The 25,006-nt window shown below is 39.0% G+C and overlaps 1 protein-coding gene across 6 annotated transcripts in view; it reads right to left on the bottom strand.

Moving 5' to 3' along the window:
- LOC129729385 (SH2 domain-containing protein 3C) overlaps positions 1-25,006 on the bottom strand; it is an 88,396-nt gene that overhangs the window by 41,810 nt on the left and 21,580 nt on the right. Inside the window, exon 1 of one of the 6 annotated variants that reach the window (XM_055687922.1) lies at positions 18,039-18,749. The exons of 4 other annotated variants lie outside the window; for them this stretch is intronic. The gene's annotated coding sequence lies outside the window, so the exon portion shown is untranslated. Of the gene's footprint in view, positions 1-18,038; positions 18,750-25,006 lie in introns of those variants that run through there. One more of the 6 variants, XM_055687921.1, reaches the window with a different exon arrangement.

Raw genomic sequence — 25,006 nt, 5'->3', positions numbered from 1 at the left:
GCAATTTTTGTATGTTCTACAATATTGTTTGCTATAACGAAACAAACAATTTCTTCGAGAGAAGTTTATTTTTATCTCATATATTTCTAAGGTTATTGACGATTTGTACTAAAATAATGCACTAATTTACACTAATTACTTTTAACTCAAAAACAATTGGTTTTGTCTTCAACAAAGTTGTTTTATTATTTATTATTCATTTTATAGTAGTTGGAATTTTAAGATTATTCTACCTAAAAGTGAGAAACGAATTTTGTTTTTTTCTCTTATTTTGCATATAAAAATCCAATCTGTTAGATAAAACATAAAATGTGCTTATGAGAAACAACCATGTTGAAGGCTCCACAGTTCTATCTGCCTTTTAAATGAACCATTGTGGAGTTTTCATTATAATGCACCAAAAAATCTTTTTTTTTGCTCCAATCGGTAATTTATTATCGTCTCCCGATCCGATTCAACCGTGGAACGAAAAACTTTGGTTTGAATCACCTTGTGAGTGAGAGTGTCTCGATAATTGTAAAATTGTATCGCAAACCAAAAACTCAGAGAGGGAAAAAACTGCAAGCGTTAGACCAACTAAAAGGCAGCACAAAACAGGGATACCTGATTTACAGAATTGTTTGTGAAATGCAGATTTTCGGAGTCCGTGGCCGATTTTGTTTTTTCAAATGGCAAATATTTGTTGTTACTTTTTGCATAGCTTACAAACTTTTTTCGAATCTATTTATATTTGCGGATTTTTTTCCAAAATGTGTGCAGGATTTTGCTTGTTCAAAATAAATTTAATATCGGCCAACATACATCAGTGAACAAACCTTCGATGCAAATCAAACCGACAAACAAAGGTACATTGAGTTGACAATGACAACAGCAAGCAACATTTTGTTCAACAATGAAAAACCTCTTTTATAACTGTTCGAGCAATTCGTTTGCCTTCATAATGAGTTAATTTGAACAAAGTCGATTCGTCACACTCACAATATACCTGGGCAGAGGTAGATTCGGTCTCCGACAACAAAGACACCTTCTTCCTCATAATCTCTTTCTCTACTGTAACGACCGTAACGACCATGTACATTTGGCTCATTGGCCCAAAAAACTGATCTGTGCAAAATTTCAGCTTTATCGGACATGATTTAGGGGTGCCTCAAAGCGCTAAAAGTTGTGAAGTTGTACGACAACGGACAGGACAAACGGACAGGAAATTTGGAAAACAGAAATTTTTTTGATGTCAAATGTCTTAAAAATGCATAAAACGTCGAGATCTCGTGTTATCTTGAAAAAAAAAAATTTGATCGAAAATCGACCTTCTGGGACTAAGCCGTTTTCTAAGCAACCGGAGGCTTAACATGGAATATTTTAGAACGGGTTTCTAAAATGACTCACAGCTCGTTCCAAACCAGATGTGAATTATTTTAATGTTCAATAGGTATCTTAAACTCGATTTTCATTAGAGTGGTTCATTTATTTTTTTACTAGGGTGATTATAAAAATAATTAAAATGAAATTTATTGTTATTGAATTGGAAGAAGCAATCATAGTAGGGAACTTATGTCATTACCGTTGCGTTACTCGTGCCATGACTAGCATAAATATTAAATATAAATGGGAAATTACAAAGAGTTTTGTACAAATCATAAAGGTGCGTGTAACAGAGGCTTAAAAGGTTAGAATTCTGTTTTTCTTTGAATATCATAAAGTTTCATAGTTTTCGTAGTTGTCACCACCCTTACGGCAAACTACTTGGTCCATCCTTGTGGTATATCAAGTATGAGATGTCAAAAAGGCAAACAAATATGAGCAATTTTTCTACTTAATCCTTTCAAATTGAATTTTAATTGTGTTTGGAAACACCCTAGCAAAAAAAATGAAACACCCCAATGAAAATCGAGTTTGAGATACCTAATGAACATTAAAATGATTAACGTCTGGTTAAGAACGAGTTGTGAGTCATTTTAGGAACTCGTTCTAAAATATTCTAAATTCAGCCTTCGGTTGCTCAGAAAACGTGAAAAGGTCGATTTTCTGTCAAAATTATTTTTTTCGAGATAACACTAGATCTCGGCGTTTTATGCATTTTTAAGACATTTTGCGTCGAAAAAAACATTTCGATTTTACCAATTTCCTGTACTCCCCCCTTGGTAGTTTTTCGAAAATCAAAAAATCACAACTTTGAGCTCTTTTGAGGCACCCCTAACTCATGTCCGTTTGAGCTGAAATTATGCACACATTATTTTTTTGGGCCATAAATTCCCGTAAAGTAAACTAAAAAATATTTCTATAATTTCGAATGTAGTAAATTAGTTTTTCAATTTGACCTTTTAGGGGCCATCCACATATCACGTTGACAGCTTGGGGGGGGGGGGGGGGTCAAAATCGTTCAAAATCTGTCCACGTGGTATGTGGATGGCCCCTAAAGCAGTGAAAACTCTTCTAAACTTTTCATTGATAACTAAATGTAAAACGCCGAAAAGTTAACCGTGGTCAAAGAAATAAAATAGTTATATTGTTTTTTATTCAAGAATCGTCGCATGAACATAATATGGTAAAAAACATTACTAAAAATTCATCAAAGTTATCGAGATAGCGTACAGTCAATCAAACATCAAAAAAATTTTTAAAGTATGGTCAGAAAATACAAACCCATTTCTTCGAATTCACTAAAACCCATGATTAGTTTTAATCCAATTTATTTATCTTAGAGTCATTTGTGCTGTCCATATTCTTCCAAACTTGTCAAATAAATGCATAGTCCGAGAATGATACTAAAACACATAAGCTTTTACTTTTATAGCAAGGTGTACTGTAAAAAATTTGTACTAGATTTTAAAATTATGAGGAGATTGTTCTGCAGTGACTTTAGGTCTGAGTCCATTAAAAAACACGTGGTTCACAGCTTGAAAAACTAAAAATTCGAAGAATGCTGATAAAATCTGACTACACTGTACTTTAGCCTTACACTCACAATATACCTGGAGTATCTACTTCGTAACGGTAATCACGGAAGCTGAGAATAAAGAAGTACTCAATCGACATACTAATTAGCCAGTAAGCAATTCCGGCAAATTTCCATAAAATTTCATATCGTACTACACCAGTAGAATGGAATGCTTCTGCAGAGGAGACGAATCACTATCGCACAGGTATTCGTATAGTTACCGAAACCCGTCCCGAACCGCCTGGGTTACAAACAGACAATAGTGTGGGGGGCTTTGCAGTCGTTCTCTGCCTCGACTTCTTGCCGCTCATCCCGGTGGACCGATAAGGCCAAGGATAAGCGATAAACTAGAACGATGCAGCGTGGGCTATGTTGCCTCCGCCCCCTCCCAGTTAGGGAGGATTTTTGCTCCAAACAACCACGGCGTGGTAACGCTGCTGCTGTCTGGCTTTATAATGAATGCAAATGACAGAGCGGGGTGAGGAAATCCTACCTAGTCTAATTGAAAATTACACAGCCCGTAACGAGGTGCGAAGTGACGTTAACTGGAGTTATAGTGAAACGTTTTAAAGCCAACAAACGGTATTCAAACAATCATGATTAAGATAAACAAATTTTCTGACATTGAACAACATTTCCATCACTGGACCTCCAAAGTCACGCTTGTTGTTGCTATCCTGTCATACTTTTTCCTGTTTTTGACGCTACTACTGACGGGTGTGTTCGAGTATTGCGTAGATTTCTGTACAAGCCTAGCACAGCCCAAGGGAAGCGGGAGGATGAATCCTCCGGATCGGCTGCTGTTACGATGACAACCTTTTCGCTGGTGATAAATCAAACATCAGCAGACTGCCGCCGCCACCGCCGCAGCGCAACAGCAACAATGGGTATTAAAAGGTCCTTCGAGATACAAACGCTACAGTTGAGTACTGCAAAAGAGGGTGAATTTCAGGCTTCGAAATGGTCACGGTAGAACCACTTTTCACTGCGATAATCGTCTTCTTCTTCCTCTAACGCTACCAAGGCTCGCAGTCTGAATACATTCTTAAACAAACATGTCAAATGAGTATCGCCACCACGACGTTTTTTTCCTCAAACGTATTTTGACATTTTTTCTAGAAATGAGAATTACGCACGTTGAGTGCGTGTATTCTGGAAATTATTTATATCATTGATCTTGTAATAATATTTCTCAACATAAATGAACGAAGTAGACAAAAGTAGGCCGAAATAACATCGCTAAACGATTGACAGTGTGCATCTCTTTGATACGCGAGTGTCGTTTGACTTTCCTTTTCTTTCTGTGAGCTGAGCGGCGATGGTTTGGTTGTTTTACATTTACGAGCGAAAGCCGACTGTGACGCACGCTAAGGAAGCGAGATCAAATGAAAATGGTGACCGTTTACAAGCCTGGTGAATTTTCTGAATGCCGTTTGTTTGCGATGCTACTCGCCGTTTAAATTAATTCCACTGCACACACGTATAATACGTGCAGGATGCGGCCGACCGGCGGTTGCGGGGAGTGGATTTGAAAAATGACGTTTTTGTGGGAGGGTAATTTCAGGCTGGATTCGCGAACGACACAACAAGTGAAATGAAACACGAGCAAAGGCTGTTATCTTCGTATGGGGAGTCACATTTAAAGAGCTGCTGATTGCGGTGTTAGTCGTTAAAACATTCGTAGCGGTGTATGACAAACATTGCTCAGAATTTATTAAAGGAAAACAGCTGGTAGCACACGATTTATTCAATTCAACCTTTTTTCAAAACTATGCTTGAACACCCTTTTATTCAATCTCCGGATAATAACCCCGTTTTGGAAGCAGATTTGCACAAATATTCCCTCTGAAATGGCTTAAAGCCTTAAGCATTTTTATGCTCCATAATTCACTCCATTTAGGGTGGCGCTGGTTCTTACGAAGTCGGTCAGAAGATTATGTCCGGCGTCTTGAACTGGAACGGGGTACAGTTGCGCTCCAGGCGTCATGTCGGCCGACAACCACACACAACCTAACAACCTCCTCCGGCTTGGACTATGCCAGCCGACCGGAGATGATGCTGAAAATGAAAGTGATCGGATTACTCGTTTGACATCGATATGCCGGCTAACGGTGCCGTGGGGGATTTTGCGGACCGACAAAAAATAGAGTTTATGAGAATGTCGATGAACCACAGGTCCTGCATCCGTTCTATAGAGGTAGGAAAAACTGTTTTTTTTTTCTAATATTTAAAAAGTTGGATTATAATTGGAAATTTGCCATAAATGCGTCAAATCGACGACAAATATTTTACTGCCGGAACTTCTTCGGCGAGCGAAACTTATGCTCGTATCCCATTTTTCAACCAACCAAAGGAATATACGCAGTAATTTCGTTCGTATTGAAACTCCTGCTGAGACTGAAAAACTGTCGGATATAAAACGAGGGTAAAACACAATTAACTTTCTCGAGTTTTTTTTTCTCATTCTCTTCCGGTAGGTCTTCTGTCGAAAATTGTAACCCTCGTTTTAATTCCAACTCAGCAGTAGCTCGGATGGCTTTGGACTCTTTCTTCCTGTTTTAGTAAGATATTATTAGTTATAATCCCGTTCAATTGCTGGATTATTGGTGATGCAGCTTATAGTCTTATTATTCAATGGGATGGTTTCAAAACGAAGGCGATTCACAGTAGCCAAAAGTTGTCGATAATTTGAAAGAGTCCCACTGTGGCCACTCTTTCAGCTCTCAACATGATTGTAGAGCTTAGTTCAGATATAGATTTCGCTTGTTCCAATAACAAGGATACCAAACTAATAACTTTAAAATTTTGCAACCACTTTTCTACCCCTTTTAGTTATTCTTGCTCTGTTAGAGATAACGTTGAAAAAAACTGCCCATGAAAGCATAACAGTCCAATATTGATTTTGTTTCATTAAAAACGCTTTCCTTATGATTGAGACAACCAAAGGTCATTATTGCTTTGTTTAGATTATTATTGCATGTTAGAAAACAAAAAATGTTGGTTTTGGAGCTTATTCATCGCGCAGTTTTGTTAATCAACAATGCTTCCTCGGGGCTTTTCTTGGTACTTTTTTAATTGTTCTCCTAAAATGCCTTCCCTGCACAGTAATTTTCACTGTTTTTTTGTAAACAGTGTGCACTAATTCAATGCATTGCCATTATATTCAAAGGTTTAGTTTTGTATATAAATGTAAACCAACTCTTTCTGAAACTAGTGTGAAGGGGTAGATAAATCTAGACCTCAGGATTCGGATAGCAACCTCATCAACCCGCACGGGATACTTTTTGGAGACTAAACTTTATTTTATTGCTAGGTGAAAAATATAAAGGTTCTTAGTAAAGAGTGTTATAGTGTAAGTGTTATACAGCAGTGGGTTCTCCCCATTTCGTGTAAACATTTATAATAAATCTTTCACTAGTTTACCTATCTTCATCCGGTATAGGCAAGAAGAGCATTAATTAATGGGGTATTATAAAACTCACAACGTTGACTCGAAAAAGTCAGGTGGTTTCATGGTAACACGGCTCATACTGGTTAATTGGCTCCATCATTTTCCACGATCAAATTGATTTTACATGTTAATAAGACAATATTTCTACCAGCCTTTCATACTAATAATCCTCAAGTGTTGTATTTTAAAGCCACATGCGCAACTCACCAAACAAAGTAAAAACTGTCATGCTTCTATTTTGAGACTTGCACCTGTGAATGAATGCATTACTGTTCCATCTTGGAAGTTTCTGAATAAAAAGCTATTTCAATATGTTTTACAATCAAACTATGTTTACAGTTGAATGAAGATGATAAAGTATTATCCTTGAAGAAAATAAATTAATTCTTTTCATGAGGAACGTAATAAAAGAAAGAAAGTCTAATATTACATTTTCCTCGCCCTCCATGTTATTCCATAAGGGAAAGTTATGCAATAAAAACCTAAGAAAAAAGTTTCAAATTACATTAATTTGATTAAGGGAAGTTACCGTGGGATGAAATGAAATTAATCACCTAAAAATTTTTATAAAAAGTAGTGATCAGCGCTGGATAATGTTTACGTGTTCTCAAATCCAGCTTCTACGAGATTCACGTGCCTGTCAAAGTTAACCTTTGAATGCCCATTATATGTTTTCATGAAATCTATCTAACTTCTTTGAAAGTTTCGAAATGCCAAAAAAATAATTCCAAACCTAATTGTTGACATTGTGCAACAAATCGAAAGGATCAAATTAAAGTAAAATTTAAAAACTTAATCTTGTGAGCCGCGATGAGTCGCTTTTAAGGTAAAATACCGTTAATTTGGTTTTCAAAGCAGCTCTAATTAATATTTTGCAATGACATTGAATAATTGAGATTTCACATGCTTTTTTATTTCGAAAAAAATAAATAAACATGACTCAAGTAAACGAAAAATGATGTGAAAATTATTAAAATTTCTTCATGTATCCAAGGTTTTCCGGTGTTGTTTTTCTTATCCATTATCATTAGAATATGTGATTTTTTTTTTAAGCAGTGTTAAAAAATTGTCACAGGAATAAAAATCATTTATGTTATTTCTATTTTAATACAAAATTTCAGATATTTTAGGAAGAATAAATAGACAATTATTGTAAAACAGTAGAAGAGATTACTAACTTAACTGAAGTTTGAAAAAAAAGGTAAAGCTGCCTTGTTTTCATCGAAAATTCATTTCTAAGAATTTTTTCTGAAAACAACCTTGCAGTACAGAGTAAAATGTGATCTAAAATCGGTTCACTTTGGCTTGTTGTAATTTTAAGACGATCTTCTATGCTAAAATATCAAAGACTAAAAGTGATTATTGATACCAAATACTTTCAATGCATGAAACTCTACGCTGGCCTCCTTTTTAATATTTTTAAATCGATAACACTGGTCGACAAAAGCAAAAAAAAAAATGCTGGCCATCGCTCCTCTACAGGGTGTTCAATAAGTTCTTTCATCCTTGTGAAGGTACGCACCATGTGCATTCTGTGTATTGGTATAGGTGTCAGCTATGGCCTCATATATAGCCTAATCGACGCGCATGGTGTCGACTTGCTGACATTTTCTGTTTGTTTACCACGATGAAAGAGTACCGCGATGTCGCAGTAAAGTTGCATGCGGCACGCAAGTCGAGGAGATCGTATTTTCTGATGAGAAACTCTATGTCTTGCAACAGCCGCACAATGTCCAAAATGATCAACTGTGGGCGCTTTGTTTAATAGGAGGATTTGTTAGTAGCTTAAGTATTTATGAGAAATATTAGTAAATAATGTGTGTATGTGTGTCCAATCACAAATGGTGACTTCTCAACACTGTTAGAAATTTGTAATTTTAATTGTTAGGATTTGTTTGCTTTCGCAATTAGGACTTATCATTCGTAGTGATTTAAACCTACTTGTCAGAAAAGGGGAAGTAAATTTATAACTAACTTAATTGCTAACTTATTGGCTATAAAAAGAGACTTATCGTAGCAATTGAGGATTGCAACGATTTTTGTCGAAAATTGTTAATAATTTTATTTGACATAGCTTCTAATGGTTCAACACCAGTAAGTCTATGTAATTCGAGTGTACCAAACCAAGGAGGACGCTTCAAAATCATTTTCAGAATTTTATTCTGAATCCTTTGGAGCGTTTTCTTCCTTGTTAAACAGCAACTTGACCAGATCGGTACTGCATAAAGCATTGCTGGTCTAAAAATTTGTTTGTAAATCAAAAGTTTGTTCTTTAAAAAAAGTTTAGAATTCCTGTTAATGAGAGGATATAAACATCTCGTATATTTGATGCACTTGGCTTGTATACTCTCAATGTGCTCTTTGAAAATAAGTTTTTAACTGTGGGCGCTGATATTGGCTAGCATCCCCTCGTCCCACATAAACATTTTGCGTTTCCAGAACGCCGCGTCGGTGATGGTTTGGGTCCATATCCAGGCGTAGAACGTTCCCTGTTGTTTATCGAAAAAAAGGTGAAAATCAACACCACGTGCTACAAGACCGACCCTGGCACTTCGGGACCTTCACGGGAAGGATCATTACGTCCTTCAATAGGATAGTGCACCGGACCAAACAGCGAATATCGTCCAGGCGTGGTGTCGGGAGAATTTGACTGATTTTCTCGATAAGACTTTGTGGCCTCCCAGCTCCCCGAACCTTAATCCCCTGGACTTTTATGTATATCCGTACATTCTAGCCAAGCAGAGCGAACAAAAAGTGAGCACTATGGACCAATTTTAAAAGCTTATTTCCAAGATCTGGGACGAGATTTTCTAGCAGTAGAAATGCAATCAAATATTCAAAAAATACAGTATATACAGTATAGTAAACAGTATAATATAGTAAATTTCATGCAGGAACACTTCTTGTGCGAAATATTTGCTTTAAAGTTGGAATTATCGGTGGAATGTGAAAGGCCTGTTTCATATAACGACCGGAACAGTTTACTTCTGAGATATCATTACTTCACTTTGCCTGTGCTTGAAATTATGATGGTAGGTACTGTTCTTCCCTTACGATACTTTTCTCGAATCACTCTGTTTAGATCACGATACAAATTCTATGATCAGATTGAACGATATATTTAAATAAATTAACGTCGGATTTGTTATAAATTATTTTACAGATTGTCAGATATATTGTTTCGATAAACGTAATTTCTCCATGATTTTGTGCGATATTAACGGTGGAAATGTAACATGAAAACTTATATACCATGAAAACAATCTACATTGTTCCGATCATGATACCTTACGCGTTATTGGTGAAAAAGTAATGCAAAAATCAGGAATAATAAATTAAATCAATTTATTTTTTATTCAAAGTGTAATGGTTGTGGCTTATTTTCATACAATTTTAAGGTTAGGTTTATTTTCACTTCACGACGAAAACTTAGTTTCCACTGAATATACAGCGCTCAAATGCTCTAGGCATGCGCTGGCAGTGCAAGCAATCGACCAAAGTTTTGCGCTATAGTCTTTTCAAATCAAAAGATAATAAGCCCGCAAAATTCTAGGTGACCGCGACCACGTCCAGTTTCACCGTAAATGCCCAACAAGTAAAATTATATTTACAAGGTAAAATTCCAGATTTTTCGAGATGGAATTATACTCCAGGTTTTCAAGTGGAGGAAATGTCAACATAATCGGGACAAAAATGGCACAAAAAATGATATCATATTGATATATCATATCGATGATTTCCAGGTATTACCGGTTCAAGAGGTAGAAAAACTTCTCAGATACCATACAAAATTGAATTTTAATCTGTCCAACGCGATCCAACCTCAAACACACAATTTGTCATAGGTAAAAACGTTACACTATCCCAGTACACCAAACCCGGATTGAAGGGGGTGCTACAAAGGCAAATGCCCCGGGCTCCCCGATTCGAGTCTACCTCCCACCACTACTCCTGGCCAGATATCCTCCCACCACTAGAAAGCATAACAGACGAACAGACGAACAGGCGAGCAGACAAAGTGAAGACCTTTTTGGGCTCATCACCCTCCAAATTTGCAATTATCTTGCCTCTAAATGTTTTGCGGAAAGCGGATTCCACGAAAATATCTGCCTCAGCATCCAAAACCGGCCCTGCAGTGTACATTGAGAATAATGCAATTGGAGTTCGAGTAGATCGTGCACCCTCCAAGTGTTCCAAAAATCGAACGCAATCCGCGGATAAATAGGGATTACAGGGAAATTGCATCTACGAGATACAATAAGTGGAAGCACTGCTTTGTTGGCGTATCTTGCGAATGTGCTTGCATCGACCGACCCCCAACTATATAAAGTTCGGACTGGATAATTTTTCGGAGCCTTTTCTGAACCGCGTTTCGTATAGCGGCCAGAGGACAACATGCCAATCTTGCGTTATGTAGTACCCTGCAATAGTGCAGCAAAATACCTTGACAATCGTCTTGACCCTAAATATTGACAGTCAACTGTCTGGTTTAGGGAGCTTCGTAACTGCAAAGTTATAGAGTTTGCTTTGACTGGCGGGTGGTGATGTGTACGATTATTAGTAGAACCAGGCCATTCGATGTCAAGAATTATTCACAGGCTCTTCGTACAAAACTTTTTTCCAGACTGTAAAACTCTGGTCGAAGCCTTCAGCCTAAAGCTTGTTACGTTGCTAGAGTTATAGCTTACAAAATACAAAAGCTGAAAGAAAAATCCATTCTAGCATTTCTTCCGTACCTTGTGTTCAAAAGGCCTGATTATTTTGCTTTGAAGTTATAATATTTTCAGGTAGAATTGTTATCAATTTTTGTAATCACCAAAGATGTATCTTGCAAAGGTTTACTTAGACAGTGTAAAAAACTGTTTATTTTCTTGATAAGGAACATTTCTAGAGCCAAAATAAATTGTTTAATCGGTATAGAGTCTTCGGCAAAGTTGTAACATAGATAGTAAATTGGTTCTTCCAAAATTAAAATGCAGTGTAAAACAACTCAAATTTTTCGACGTAGAAAACGTCTTACTTTAATAGGGGGCCATTCGGGAATATCGAAAACAGCATAAAGCGGCAGAATAAAAGATTTCGAATGTTCACAACTTTTTTTTATCATAAATCGGGATGACATTCCGTCCCGAACGCTCGACGAAAACGGACGCATTAAGTGGTTGTCTCGCTATAAAGTCGCTACTGTGTGAAGAAGAAAAGAAGCATTGCTTACTCGGTCGTGTTTCAAAGAGTGCGAAGTGCGGTGTAAAGACAAACTGATAATCCGAAGGTCATCCTGCTATTGTGCTATAGCTGTGCCGCTGCGAAGCTGCCCGTTCCAGCACCGAAAGACTCGGTGATTGTGCTATTGAAGACAACAAAAAAGAGGTACGTGATTCTTTGCCACTGTACTGTTGCGCTAGTTTGAGCGCAATGGATGTGGATCCCTTAGCCCCCGATCCCCCGTCTCCAAACCCACCCGACCCTGTCCCTCCTGTTCCCCCCCCCTCTGGCCCTGCTTTAGTCAATCCTCGTCCCAGGCTCTACCCAGACGAATCAACGGGTCCACCGGTTCTCTACATGAGGCCCAAACCAGGAGGAAAATCACTGAACACGTTACAAATCGCGAAAGATCTGACGTCACGATACAAGGCCGTGACCGAAATCGCAAAACTCAGACCAATCAAGCTCCGTGTCGTGGTCAATGATCTTGATCAGGCCAACGATATAGCTCGCTCTGAGCTCTTTACACGCGAGTATCGCGTGTATGTACCTGCACGAGACGTGGAGATCGACGGTGTAATAACCGATTCGAGTCTGACTGTTGAGTGTATTCTGAGAAGCGGCGTCGGCTGCTTCAAAAAATCCACTACCGAGGCGAAAGTATTGGATGTTAAGCAATTACGGTCCATGTCGCTCGTCTCCGGTAAAAAAGTATATACTCCGTCAGACTCGTTTCGCGTTACGTTTGCCGGATCTGCACTCCCTAGCCACGTTTCTATCAACCAGGTTCGTCTGCCTGTGCGTTTGTATGTGCCCCGTGTTATGAATTGCACCAATTGCAAGCAGTTAGGCCATACAGCTGCCTACTGCTGCAATAAAGCACGGTGTGGCAAGTGTGGGGAGACTCATGCGGAAGATTCTTGCAGTGTAAACGCTGAAAAGTGTATTCACTGCGGGGAAAATCTGCATGAGCTTTCCGCATGCCCGGTGTACATGCAACGCAGAGATAAAATTAAACGGTCTCTTAAGGAGCGCTCAAAGCGTTCTTACGCTGAGATTCTTAAGAAGACGGTGACCACTTCTACCATAACATCGAACCCCTTTGATCTGTTGTCTTCAGATGAAACCGACTCTGACGAACCACTAGAGGGAACTTCTTTTGCCTGTCTTGGGGAGACTAGAAAGAGGAAAAATCTTTCCTCTCCTAAGCTTCCCAGGAAAGGACTTAAGGTTTCTCAAGATGGAATGAATAATACGAACAAATCTAAAAGTGCTGCGGAAAAGCCGAAGCAAACTCCTCCTGGGCTTGCAAATTTAAAGTCCCATAAGGAGTTCCCAGCACTTCCAGGAACATCTAAAACCCCAGTTGTTCCTTTTGCACACCCAGATAATCAAATAAACTCTGGATTGGTAAATTTTTCTAACATCGTGGACTGGATTTTTGAAAACTTCAATATACCTGATCCAATTAAAAATTTCCTCACAGTACTTCTCCCAACAGTTAGATCATTTTTGAAGCAGTTGACTGCCCAAAGGCCCCTCCTTGCGGCGATTGTATCCTTCGATGCCTAATTTAACTGCATATATGAAGGATTCTATCTTTGTCTTACAGTGGAATTGTAGAAGTATTTTACCAAAAATTGATTCACTTAAAGTTTTGATAAATAAAAACAAATGCGATGCATTTTCCCTTTGTGAAACTTGGCTTACTTCAAATATTGATCTTAACTTCCATGATTTTAATATTATTCGCCTTGATCGAGACACCCCATATGGAGGAGTACTTTTAGGGATTAAAAAGTGCTATTCTTTCTATCGTATTAACCTCCCTCCGATTCCAGGCATCGAAGTTGTCGCATGTCAAATGACAATACAAGGTAAAGAGCTTTGTATTGCCTCAATATATATTCCTCCCAGAGCACAGGTTGGGCAACGGCTGCTCTTTGATTTAACTTCTTCCCTCGCCACGTTTGATTTTGGGAGACTTCAACTCTCATGGTGTGGCTTGGGGTTCCCCTTACAATGATACCCGCTCCTCTTTGATCTATAACCTTTGCGATGACTTCGACATGACTATTTTGAACAATGGTGAAATGACACGTATCCCGAAACCTCCAGCGCGCCCAAGCGCTTTGGATCTATCCTTATGTTCGACGTCACTACGGTTGGATTGCACATGGAAGGTAATCCTAAATCCTCACGGTAGCGACCATCTGCCTATTCTTATTTCAATTACTAACGGTTCAACTCGCATGCGACTAATTGATATTCCATATGACCTCACACGGAATGTCGATTGGAAGTTATACGAGGAAATGATTTCAAAAACGGTCGATTCGATTCAGCATCACCCACCACTTGAAGAATACAACCTCCTCGCGGGCTTAATCCTCGACGCCGCGTTGCAAGCCCAAACGAAGAAATACCCTGGCGTAACGATCATAGAACCGCCTCCCACTCCGTGGTGGGACAAAGAGTGCTCCGATGCCTACACGCAAAGATCCGACGCGTATCTGACCTTCCGGGATACAGACGATTCCGACGACTTTAAACGTTATTCGGAGCTTGATACCAAGTTTAAAAGCTGGACTAAGGCAAAGAAACGCGGATATTGGCGTCGGTTCGTAAACGAGACCTCGAGGGAGACATCAATGAGCACTCTTTGGAACACAGCCCGAAGAATGCGGAATCGCGTAACGGTCAACGAAAGCGAGGAGTCTTCAAGTAGGTGGATATTTGACTTTGCCAGGAAAGAATGTCCGGACTCTGTTCCTGCGCAAAACCTTGTTCGCGATACGTCTCCGGGCCACGACGCGATAGAATCACCTTTCACGATGGCAGAATTTTCAGTTGCCCTCCTGTCCTGTAACAATAACGCGCCTGGGTTAGATAGAATCAAATTCAACTTGTTGAAGAATCTACCCGGCAATGCCAAGAGGCGCTTGATGAACTTGTTCAATAAGTTCCTGGTGCAAAACATTGTACCGCAGGATTGGAGGCAAGTGAAGGTGATCGCCATCCAAAAACCAGGGAAACCAGCTTCTGATCACAACTCTTATAGGCCGATTGCAATGCTATCCTGTATCCAGAAATTGATGGAAAAAATGATACTCCGTCGCTTAGACCACTGGGTCGAATCAAATGGTCTACTATCAGATACTCAATTTGGCTTCCGCCGTGCCAAAGGGACGAATGATTGTCTTGCGTTGCTTTCAACAGATATTTAGCTGGCGTATGCTCGCAAAGAACAAATGGCGTCTGCGTTCTTGGACATTAAGGGGGCTTTTGATTCCGTTTCTATTGACATTCTTTCGGGCAAACTTCACCGACAAGGATTTTCTCCAATTTTGAACAATTTTTTGCACAATTTGTTGTCCGAAAAGCATATGCATTTTACGCACGGCGATTTGGCAACTTTTTGCATTAGCTACATGGGTCTTCCCCAGGGCTCATGTTTAAGCCCCCTTTTTTACAATTTTTATGTAAATGACATCGACGAATGTCTGGCAAATTCATGCACGATAAGACAACTTGCCGACGACAGCGTGGTCTCTGTTACAGGAGCCAAAGCTGCCGATTTGCAAGGACCATTGCAAGATACCTTGGACAATTTGTCTGCTTGGGCTTTACAGCTAGGTATCGAATTCTCTCCGGAGAAGACTGAGATAGTAGTATTTTCTAGGAAGCATGAACCTGCTCAGCTCCAAGCACAATTAATGGGTAAAACGATCTCTCAGGTTTTGGTGCATAAGTATCTTGGTGTCTGGTTCGACTCTAATGGCACCTGGGGTTGTCACGTGAGGTATCTGATGAAAAAATGTCAACAAAGAGTGAATTTTCTTCGTACAATAACCGGACAATGGTGGGGAGCCCACCCAGGAGACCTTATAAGGCTTTACCAAACAACGATATTGTCTGTCATTGAGTACGGGTGTTTCTGCCTCCGCTCCGCAGCAAACACACATGTGATCAAACTGGAACGAATACAGTATCGTTGTTTGCGTATCGCCTTAGGTTGCATGCAATCGACCCATACGATGAGTTTGGAGGTCTTAGCCGGAGTTCTTCCGTTGAAAAACCGCTTCTGGAGCCTGTCTTCTCGTATTCTTATCAAATGTGAGGTCTTGAACCGTCCTGTGATTAAAAATTTTGAAAGGTTAATCGAACTCAATTCTCAAACCCGTTTTATGACATTGTATTTCAATCACATGTCCCAAAATATTAACCCTTCTTTGAATATTCCAAATCGTGTCAACTTATCAAATACTTCTGATTCTACCGTGTTTTTCGATACATCCATGATAGAAGAAACTCGTGGCATCCCGGATCATTTACGCGTGCAGCAGATCCCTAAATTTTTTTCCAATAAATATCGAAACATCAACTGCAATAATATGTTCTACACTGACGGATCACTTCTCGATGGGTCCACTGGCTTCGGTGTCTTCAATAACAATTTAACCGTCTCCCATAAGCCGATAATCCTGCTTCTGTTTACGTCGCAGAATTAGCTGCTATTCAGTACACCCTAGGGATTATCGAAAAAATGCCCACGGACCATTATTTCATCTTTACGGACAGTCTCAGTTCTGTTGAGGCTCTTCGATCGATGAAAGATGTTAAGCACTCTCCGTATTTCCTGGGGAAAATACGGGAACATCTGAGTGCTTTATCCGAAAAATCGTTTCAGATTGCCTTAGCGTGGGTCCCTTCTCACTGCTCGATACCGGGCAATGAGAAAGCGGACTCTTTGGCTAAGGTGGGCGCATCAAACGGTGAAATTTATGAAAGACCAATTGCTTTTAATGAATTTTTCGCATTTGTACGTCAGAATACGATCATCAGTTGGCAAAATTCTTGGACCAGAGGGGAACTGGGAAGGTGGTTACATTCCATTATACCCAAGGTATCGACGAATCCGTGGTTCAAGGGGTTGGATGTAGGTCGAGATTTCATTTGCGTGATGTCCCGGCTTATGTCCAATCACTATAGATTTGATGCGCATCTCCGTCGTATTGGGCTCGGGGAAAGTGGTATCTGTGCCTGTGGTGAAGGTTATCACGACATAGAGCACGTTGTTTGGTCATGCCCTGTACACCGTGACGCCAAGTCTAAATTAATAACTTCCCTCCGGGCCGAGGGTAGAGAACCAGCTGTCCCTGTTCGTGATGTCTTGGCGAGTCGCGACCTACCCTACATGTCCCTTATATACATTTTCCTGAAATCCATCCATGCTCAAGTCTAGTCCCATTCCTTTCCACCCACATTCAACAAAACGGCAAGAACACGTCGTAGACCTCGATTTTGGAACCAGCAATTTAACCCCACACGAACTCGCCAGGAAAACCCGAGGCCTTTCTTTATATCTTGGCTCAGCGGCACACACCATATGGCAACTTGAACACCAGCGAACAACAACAACGAACCAAAACCAGCAACTAGACCCCGCACAATACCCTCAGAACCCGAGGATTACAAGCCCCTGTCCCAGCTCATGACGTCGTGGCTTAGCAGAACAAATCCATACATGCTGCATATTCAATCGATGATCATCAGACGACCATTCAACTACAAAACACTGATTGAATAATACATGCTAGTTTTAAGATAGACTTAATTTCAGCTCGTAGTCGGCAGCGAGGATAAAAAATTCGCTTATAGATTTTAAGTCATCCGATATAATTGGCGCCGTTAAACATTGAATTGTATTTGTGCCGTGTCAAATAAATGATTTGTGAAGAAAAAAAAAAAGTCGGGATGACTTTGACCATTTTTTCTTCGAATATAACTGAAATATTTTGAGAATATACATAGGTAGGTAAATATATATTGTTTAATATTTTTAAAATAAATACTGGCATGCATTGAGCAAGATCCAGTAACTTCAAAACAGTGCTGCTATTTTTAATCAATCAGCATTTCGGGGTGACTTTAATTATTTCATTCTTTTGATGAATTTGTAGTGAAACATTACTGCTTTGAAAAGTCATAATTAAACTTACAGTAATTAACAAGTCCCTAATAAAAACGATGATGTAGACCAACATTATTTCATAGCTAAATTACCTAATAAAGTTATGCCGGTCTACCGCAGCCTCGTAGGACATATCAAAACAAAGATTAATGTAATTTCGACCACACGAATTAGCCCAAACAAGTCCCCATGTCAGGGAAGAAATCATCTACCCTCGGCATCCTAACTCATCGGGCATACCGAAAATCAATGACAATAAATGCACTCACACCACAATGCCCGCCTAGCTGTCGTCCTCTCGAGTGTCAAATCTTGCCCAACCTGAGTGCAATCTGAGAGCGGGAAATCGCCCCGAAAACTCTTGCTCTTGCTACGTGTGCGGGGATCTCAGGCAAATTCATTGAGAAATCGAGCGAGCCCCGAAAAGTGCCCCGAAGAAAGCAGGAAAAGTTGAAAAATCGTATACACACCTTAAATCACGGGACAACCATGTCCACAGCAGGCACGGAAAATCTTTAATGGATGTTTGCCAACGCTGCTAGACACTTGCTTGGGCTGTTTGTTGGCTACGCTTCTGCTGCGTTGCTCCTAGGCGACCAAAGGCCGACGACAGAAGAAAAAAATTGTAACCTGTGCAAGGGCTGGAACAACAAAACACTTTTGCTACACAACGTCCCTCTCGGTTGTAGATGGTGGCTTGTGTGGGCGGCGAAGGATAATCCAACAAACGAAGGAAGGAGTGCTGCACCTAGATAGCTGGAACTTTCTTTCTCTTCAGTTTTGATGCTGCAATTCACTGCGTAAACTTTCCCTGTTTTCATCAATTATTCAAAAAATGCCCCGTTTTGTTGTTGAAGTAAAACATTTACTGCACATCTGTGGCGAAGGTTTGGTGTCAGCTAATACAAGAGCGATGAAAACCAGTTTTCAGCAATTTTCCCACCCACTTTTTTGTACTGGAAAAACGGGCCACTTAAACACGCACTGAAACAGGCTTTCCGACGCTTTTCGACGTCCTTTCAACTAGGTAACACTAAACTAGCACGGAAGAGGTAGAAACAGGTGGACTTTTGATGTAAAAAATTGACAACCGAGAGCTGAAATGGTGATTTTTCACCAGCAGGACCGACGAGAAAAACCCGACATTACCGAACAGAGGAAAATACACTTCTGAACTGTGGTGGGATCCCATCGACGCCTGGGTTGTCCTGGCGAGTCCTGCTGAGGAACTCAGTTTCAATGACCAATACTTCTAGGAGCAGTAGTAGTGGCCGCACTCAACTAACACAACCAAATGAACAGAGGATACGCGCGCTCCTTTTGTGTCATGCATAGCGACAGCCAGGATACACGATACGGTTTGTACGCTACCGCTTCCGAGGTACGATAAGGATTGATAAGAGCAGAACGTGGCTGCATAGGATCCATTCTCTCGTGGTGTGTTTTTTTTTTGTATTGTGAATACAGATGGGTGCTGCTCGTACTACGTACTATGAATCGTATGCTATGCTGAATCTCCTCCAGTTTTTTTTTCTGCATGCATTTCGAAGGGAGAAATGTGAGGTTCTACTGTGTGGTACGAAGAAGGATGGACAGATGCATGCACGAATGGGAGATTCATTCATTAAGGATCCAACAACCCTTGGTGGGAGAATTTCACGTGAGATTTTTTTCTTGCAACAATGGCAGAATTATTTCAACTTTTTAATTACAAAGTTCAAGTGAACAAATAATTTTCCATGTGGTTTGGACGTCAGAAATAACTCAAGCACTCCGTTCAATATTGCATTAGAAAGCATGACAACAAACGCAACCCCAATTGTATTTGAATCGCATGCAGGAGGGGTTGAGCGGGTTTGCTGTGTTGTGTCTATTATTCGTCTACCTTCATTATATTGTCAAGAATGCTTTATGTTGTAATCCCTCATCCATTCTGGTTAATTGATCGGTTGCGATGTGTGTTGTAATGAATATACACAACAAGAACTGCAAGCGGTTTCATTTGAGAACTGCACGCTTTGAATTGAGATCAGTATAATGCGTGTGAGAGTGAATCTGGTGGAAGGAATACAATGCGCATGTTCTGTTACATGCGACGGTTTGTTTATGGCCCTTCAGAAACGAAATTAGTTTGCCACGAGATGGCAATGCTTGTCACTAACCTACATGAACGGGGAAAAATTGAAATTATTTTCGAAAAAGTGATTATGGAATCACACAAAATCCTTCAGCTGATTTTGAGTTTTTATTATGAAATTAGGAAATTTAATTAATCACAGTTAAATTTAACGACCTTAGAATATAAGTTGAATTTAATGGGAACTAACTACAAGGCTAATCGTGTTATGTGCATTTTAGCAACAAGCCTGCAAAAGCAGTAAAGCTGCATATGTGAAATAACAGTATTCACATTTTTCAAACCAAATATTTCGAAGCTTTTAATTTGTGTACGATGCGCATTTGAGGATTGGTTTTACGCGTTGGTTGATATTTCTATCAACTCAAAACGGTGGCTTAATCAGAGGTATTTTAGAAATAAAATTTTAAAGGATTTCTATCAGCGCCAGTTTAAAGTATTTTCTCCCGATATATTTATTAATTGCATAACTTGGCAGCATGAATTTCGACTGAACACTATGATTGATAACTTTGAGCATTTGCTTTTAGATTATTCATAGATTTCGAGTAAATGCTATGAATTAGGTAGTTTTTTGCTTTTCTGCGCACCACCGGGTACCGCGTAGTTGCCTGTTTAGGCAACGATATCGAACGTTATTGTGATTGTGCTTAGTATGATCACGTGATTGAATCGATTCTCAAAATAAGAACAAGAGAAATAGTTTTCGATTCTAAATACAACGACAAAACGTTCGAGCTCGGCTTACAATAATCGGTTATCTGGGAGCTTATCATCCAAACGAATCGATTATTTTTCAAAAGACAGGTTTTTTTTTTAATTTCAATGAAATTTCATGTCTCAAAATTTTTAACGGATTCCTTAGAGAATAAACTTAAGCCAGATTTTTTTCAGAGCTGTTTGGGGTACCAAACATGAATTATAATTTTTTTAATTACCGAAAAATTGTTTTTTTTTTTCAACATTTCGGAATTAAATCGTTTAAAGTAGGTACTGTGCATTGAGCCATATAAGGCTTTTTACGGTTTTCACGGTTTACGGTTTTACGGTTTTGCAACCGCCAGCAGTGCTCTTTTTTTTTCCTTCGAAGTTTGCACCTAAACCATTGCAGTCTTCTGCTGTCCCGGGTGCTCATTCCGCTGATCGTTTATCACCGTCTTCTTCTCTTTATTATAAATCCTTTCGTGAATTCCAGTTCGCAAGATTTCGTTAAAAAACGTACTCTAGCAGCAAAATTTGAAAAAATTCATTGAATTTTCATACATTTTATGGCCGAGTACTTCCTAACCCTGGATTAGCGAACCTATACAACCGGTACAATGGCTGAGGTCCTATTTGGTAAATCGTACTCTCTACGTAAAAATTGGATCACAGCACTCTGCTCATTTTTCGAATATATCAGTGGTTCCACAGGCCAGTAATTTAGGATCACTGCCCTTTGCGTTGTACATAAATGACGCATCTCTGTTGTGGATATTTTTCTAAAGTGGTGTTCCATTAACCTGTTGACAGTCAGTATCCAGGTAAAAATTTTTAAAAACTGATGTGGACACCATACTACAGTAGCAGTTTTCAAAAGAGGACGAACTAGCGCACAAAATAGAGGTTTAAAACAGTGGAGATTGGAAAAACTCTTAGCTTTTTTCGAGCTAAATCCCAGTTGACGACTCGCTTTGAGAATAACCGCTGAACGATGGAGGTCAAACGACATTTTCGTGTCTAGCAGAATGAAAAGCTGTGGACCCAGGTTGTTTTCATGAGGAATCCCTGACGCGTTGGAAAAGGGTTTCGAAGTACAAGAATCAATTTTAACTCGCAGTGCTCTATTCGAAAGTTACAATTTGAACCACAAAACTAGTTTACTTGAAGCTCCACTTCAAGAGAATTTACAGAGCAATATCCGGTGAAAGAAATAGTTATCGGTTTCCGTTATACTCTACTAAATTTTTTTGGAAATAAATTTTGAAACTCAGTCCGCAAATATATATTTCGACTGTGACGTACAGTCTTCCTCAGTGCTTATGTGGACTGGGCACTGAGGAAGACTGTACGTCACAGTCGAAATATATATTTGCGGAATGAATTTCAAAATTTATTTCCAAAAAAATTTAGTAGAGTATAACGGAAACCGATAACTATTTCTTTGATTGATCTCAATCACTCTGCTAAGACGCTCGTTATAGATTTTCTAGGTTTGAATATCCGGTGGTCAATCTTGTCGAAGGCGGCTTGCAAGTTGGTATATATCACATCCATCTGAACCTTCATGCCCAGGCTCACAATATAGGTAGAAGCAGTAAGTTATTAGACACTGATCGGTCGGGCACGGTGTTCCAAATACCGTTATAATAAAATAAAATACGTCATCGAAACTGTTAACGTCAGTTGGTTTGTATTACTACCCTGCACTTCTGGGCCAAATTCGAAAATCATCGTTGGACTAATTTTTTAGTTAAGCCCTTTTAATGTTTTATGGAGGATTTCTCATACAAATATACTCAAACAACCCTTCCAAAACGGACATAAATCATAGTAGGTATATGTTGCCTGTAAAATAATACCTACTATGATTTATGGTCGTTTTGGAAGGGTTGTTTGAGTATATTTGTATGAAAAATTCTTCCTAAGACTTTAAAAGGGCTTCACTCAAAAAAATAGTCCAACGACGATTTTCAAATTTGGTTCAGAAGTGCAGGGCAATGATACAAACCAACTGAAATCAACAGTTTTAATGGCGTATTTTATTTTATAATAACGGTATTTGGAACACCGTGGTTCATTTCGAGTGTCCGATAAGTTTACTCAATTCAACTGAATTTTCACTGATTTGACCTTATCAGATCGATTCGCAGACGTAAATAACTCTGCTATTGATTCTGTTTCGAAAGTATTTAGCAGCAATGATAAAAAACTTTTAGCAAACGAATTTTACAGGGATTTAGAAATTTACGCTTTCTAACGCGGATTTCGGAAATCGGAGGTTTTTTTTCGTGGATTTCGGAATTTACGTGGTATTTTTACGCGGATTATTTTACGCGCTACGTATCCTCCGCGTAAAAATAGGCTTTGGTGTATGTACAAAACTAATCCGATTTCAATCAAAAAATCAGTTCGTTCTGCTGAAGTTCTGAATTCGATTCAGGAAATGTATTACACTTTATTGAAAATGTTAGAACGTCATAAGTAAGACGGTTAATTCGACTTCACAGTAGCAATTCAAACTTCATTCTCATGTCTGTCTTCAGTCAACGTCAGCACGAACAGAATTTTGTTGTCCTCCAGCCGTGTAGTTGCAATACGCAACAGCGTAATAAACTGTTGCGTAGCAGAGAGTACTGCACTCTTGGTGTCTACTTGCACCCGGACGAAAAAAAATTTGATTGATTGTCTTCCCTCCAAACTACAACATGAAACAACGTGTTGTTTCGTTACGTGGCTGAGAGCTTCATCGTTCCAATTCCACTATTCCAACAGGAAATGAGATTCAATTTTTGGTACATTCATATTACATACGAAGTTAGTACTTTTTACATTTTGCGAAACTTGGAGAATGACATAGCTTGCAAAAAAGGTGAAGCCTTTTACGCGTTGGGACTAAAATCAGGAAGCGAGGTTGTGACTGGTTATTCGTAGCTTTTCTTATTCTTTTTAAGGTAACGTTTTCAATGGTTTGCAATTAAAAAGATATGCTTTATTATAGCCAAAATTCGAGAAAAGCTTTATTCATCGATTAAGACATGTTTGTTCGAGATATGTTTAATGAAAGTATCAATGCACTCAACATATTACATGGCATGTCTGGTTTTATATTAAACCTTCCTGTACTCAGTTATAGAAGCGAGCTAGTAATTAGTTGCACGCGGCGAAACTAAACCAAAAATTATGAACTTTAAACTCAACTTTTCATTAATTTACTTTTGAAACTTTTTTACCACAAGCAACCTTCTTGATTGAAACGGGTATTGGCATTAAAAATCCATTTATTGGTAGTAACATAATATGCTTTTTCAACCCTTTATAAGGCAGTGGTAACTATGTTATCACCATCGAAAAAAAAATTGTTTTTGCTGCACCAAGAATTGTTTATTTGTTTAATTGCTAACAAATATTGCTTAACCAAGGATTTCTAGGAGTATCTTGCAACGCTCCAAGTTTTCTAGAACTGCTAGAAGTGTGCAATGTTAATTTGAGGTAAACTTTGACATTTTTTTTCTTGTTTTACTAAACTTGTGTCTCAGTCGAGCTTCGTAGCCGCAAGGTTACAGAGTCCGCTTTGACGAGCGAATGGTGATAGGTTCGAATCTTAGTAGAACCAAACCATTCGTTCGCAAAAAGGACTTTAAGTATGGGTTTATTCTCAGGCTCTTCCACACAAAATCTTCTCTCCAGATTTAATACCCTCTCGTCTAAAGCTTCGATAATATCATAGACTATAGCACGTTATATGCTTTTAGAGTGATAGCTTGCAGGAGGATATGATTGAATCGATAAGGAAGAAAGTAGGTTACTAAATCTGAATGAGAAGACAAAAAGTACTATAACTTCCCTCCAGACTTAATAACCACTGATCTAAAGCTTCGATAATATCATAGACTATAGCACGTTATATGCTTTAAGAGTGATAGCCTGCAGGAGGATATGATAAGGTCGATTAGGAAGGTAGTAGATTACTAAGTCTGAAGGAGAAGACAAAAAGCACTATAACACGGAGTAGGTTACTTCTCAATAAGTAGCACTGCAAAATGGTAGAAAAAAAAACAGAAATGTGAAAACAGCAAAAACGTCCGGACAATGTCACAATAGATCAAACAACTACTGGTCGCAGTGGGGTCCACAAAAAAAAAAAACTTGTGTCGGTTCCTAGTGCAGTTTCCACGGCCTTAAAAAAGGGTTGAAGGGGACCTTTTCGTTACACTTTCCGTAGCATGCCAACCTACTAAAGCATACATTATAAAATTAACGCTACTGTACAAAATGTATATGAAATATTTTAAGAAATTCAATAGAGGTAACGAAAAAATATAGCAAATTTTTTATGGGATGTGGTAGAATCGCAAATGGCTAGTTCAAAGAAAGCTTCACTTTTCATAGGTTATTAAGGCAATGTAATTGAAAATGTTCGATGTCCAAACAATGATAAAGAACATGAAGTTAAAATTATATTTTGTTTTGGTTTGTGGTCCTTTTCATGCGGTTAGAGCTATACCTGGACTATATTTTCTATTCCAATGCACAATGGTCCAGAAACCACATTTAGGGGGAAATTTGGGTCTAGAGCTCTATAGCAATGTTTTAGAGAAA

The sequence above is a fragment of the Wyeomyia smithii genome, chromosome 3 (assembly GCF_029784165.1).
Source record: "Wyeomyia smithii strain HCP4-BCI-WySm-NY-G18 chromosome 3, ASM2978416v1, whole genome shotgun sequence".
In the NCBI taxonomy this organism is placed as follows: Eukaryota; Metazoa; Arthropoda; class Insecta; order Diptera; family Culicidae; genus Wyeomyia; species Wyeomyia smithii.
The sequence above is the reverse complement of the archived record's forward strand: the minus strand, read 5'-3'. Positions and strand labels throughout refer to the sequence as shown.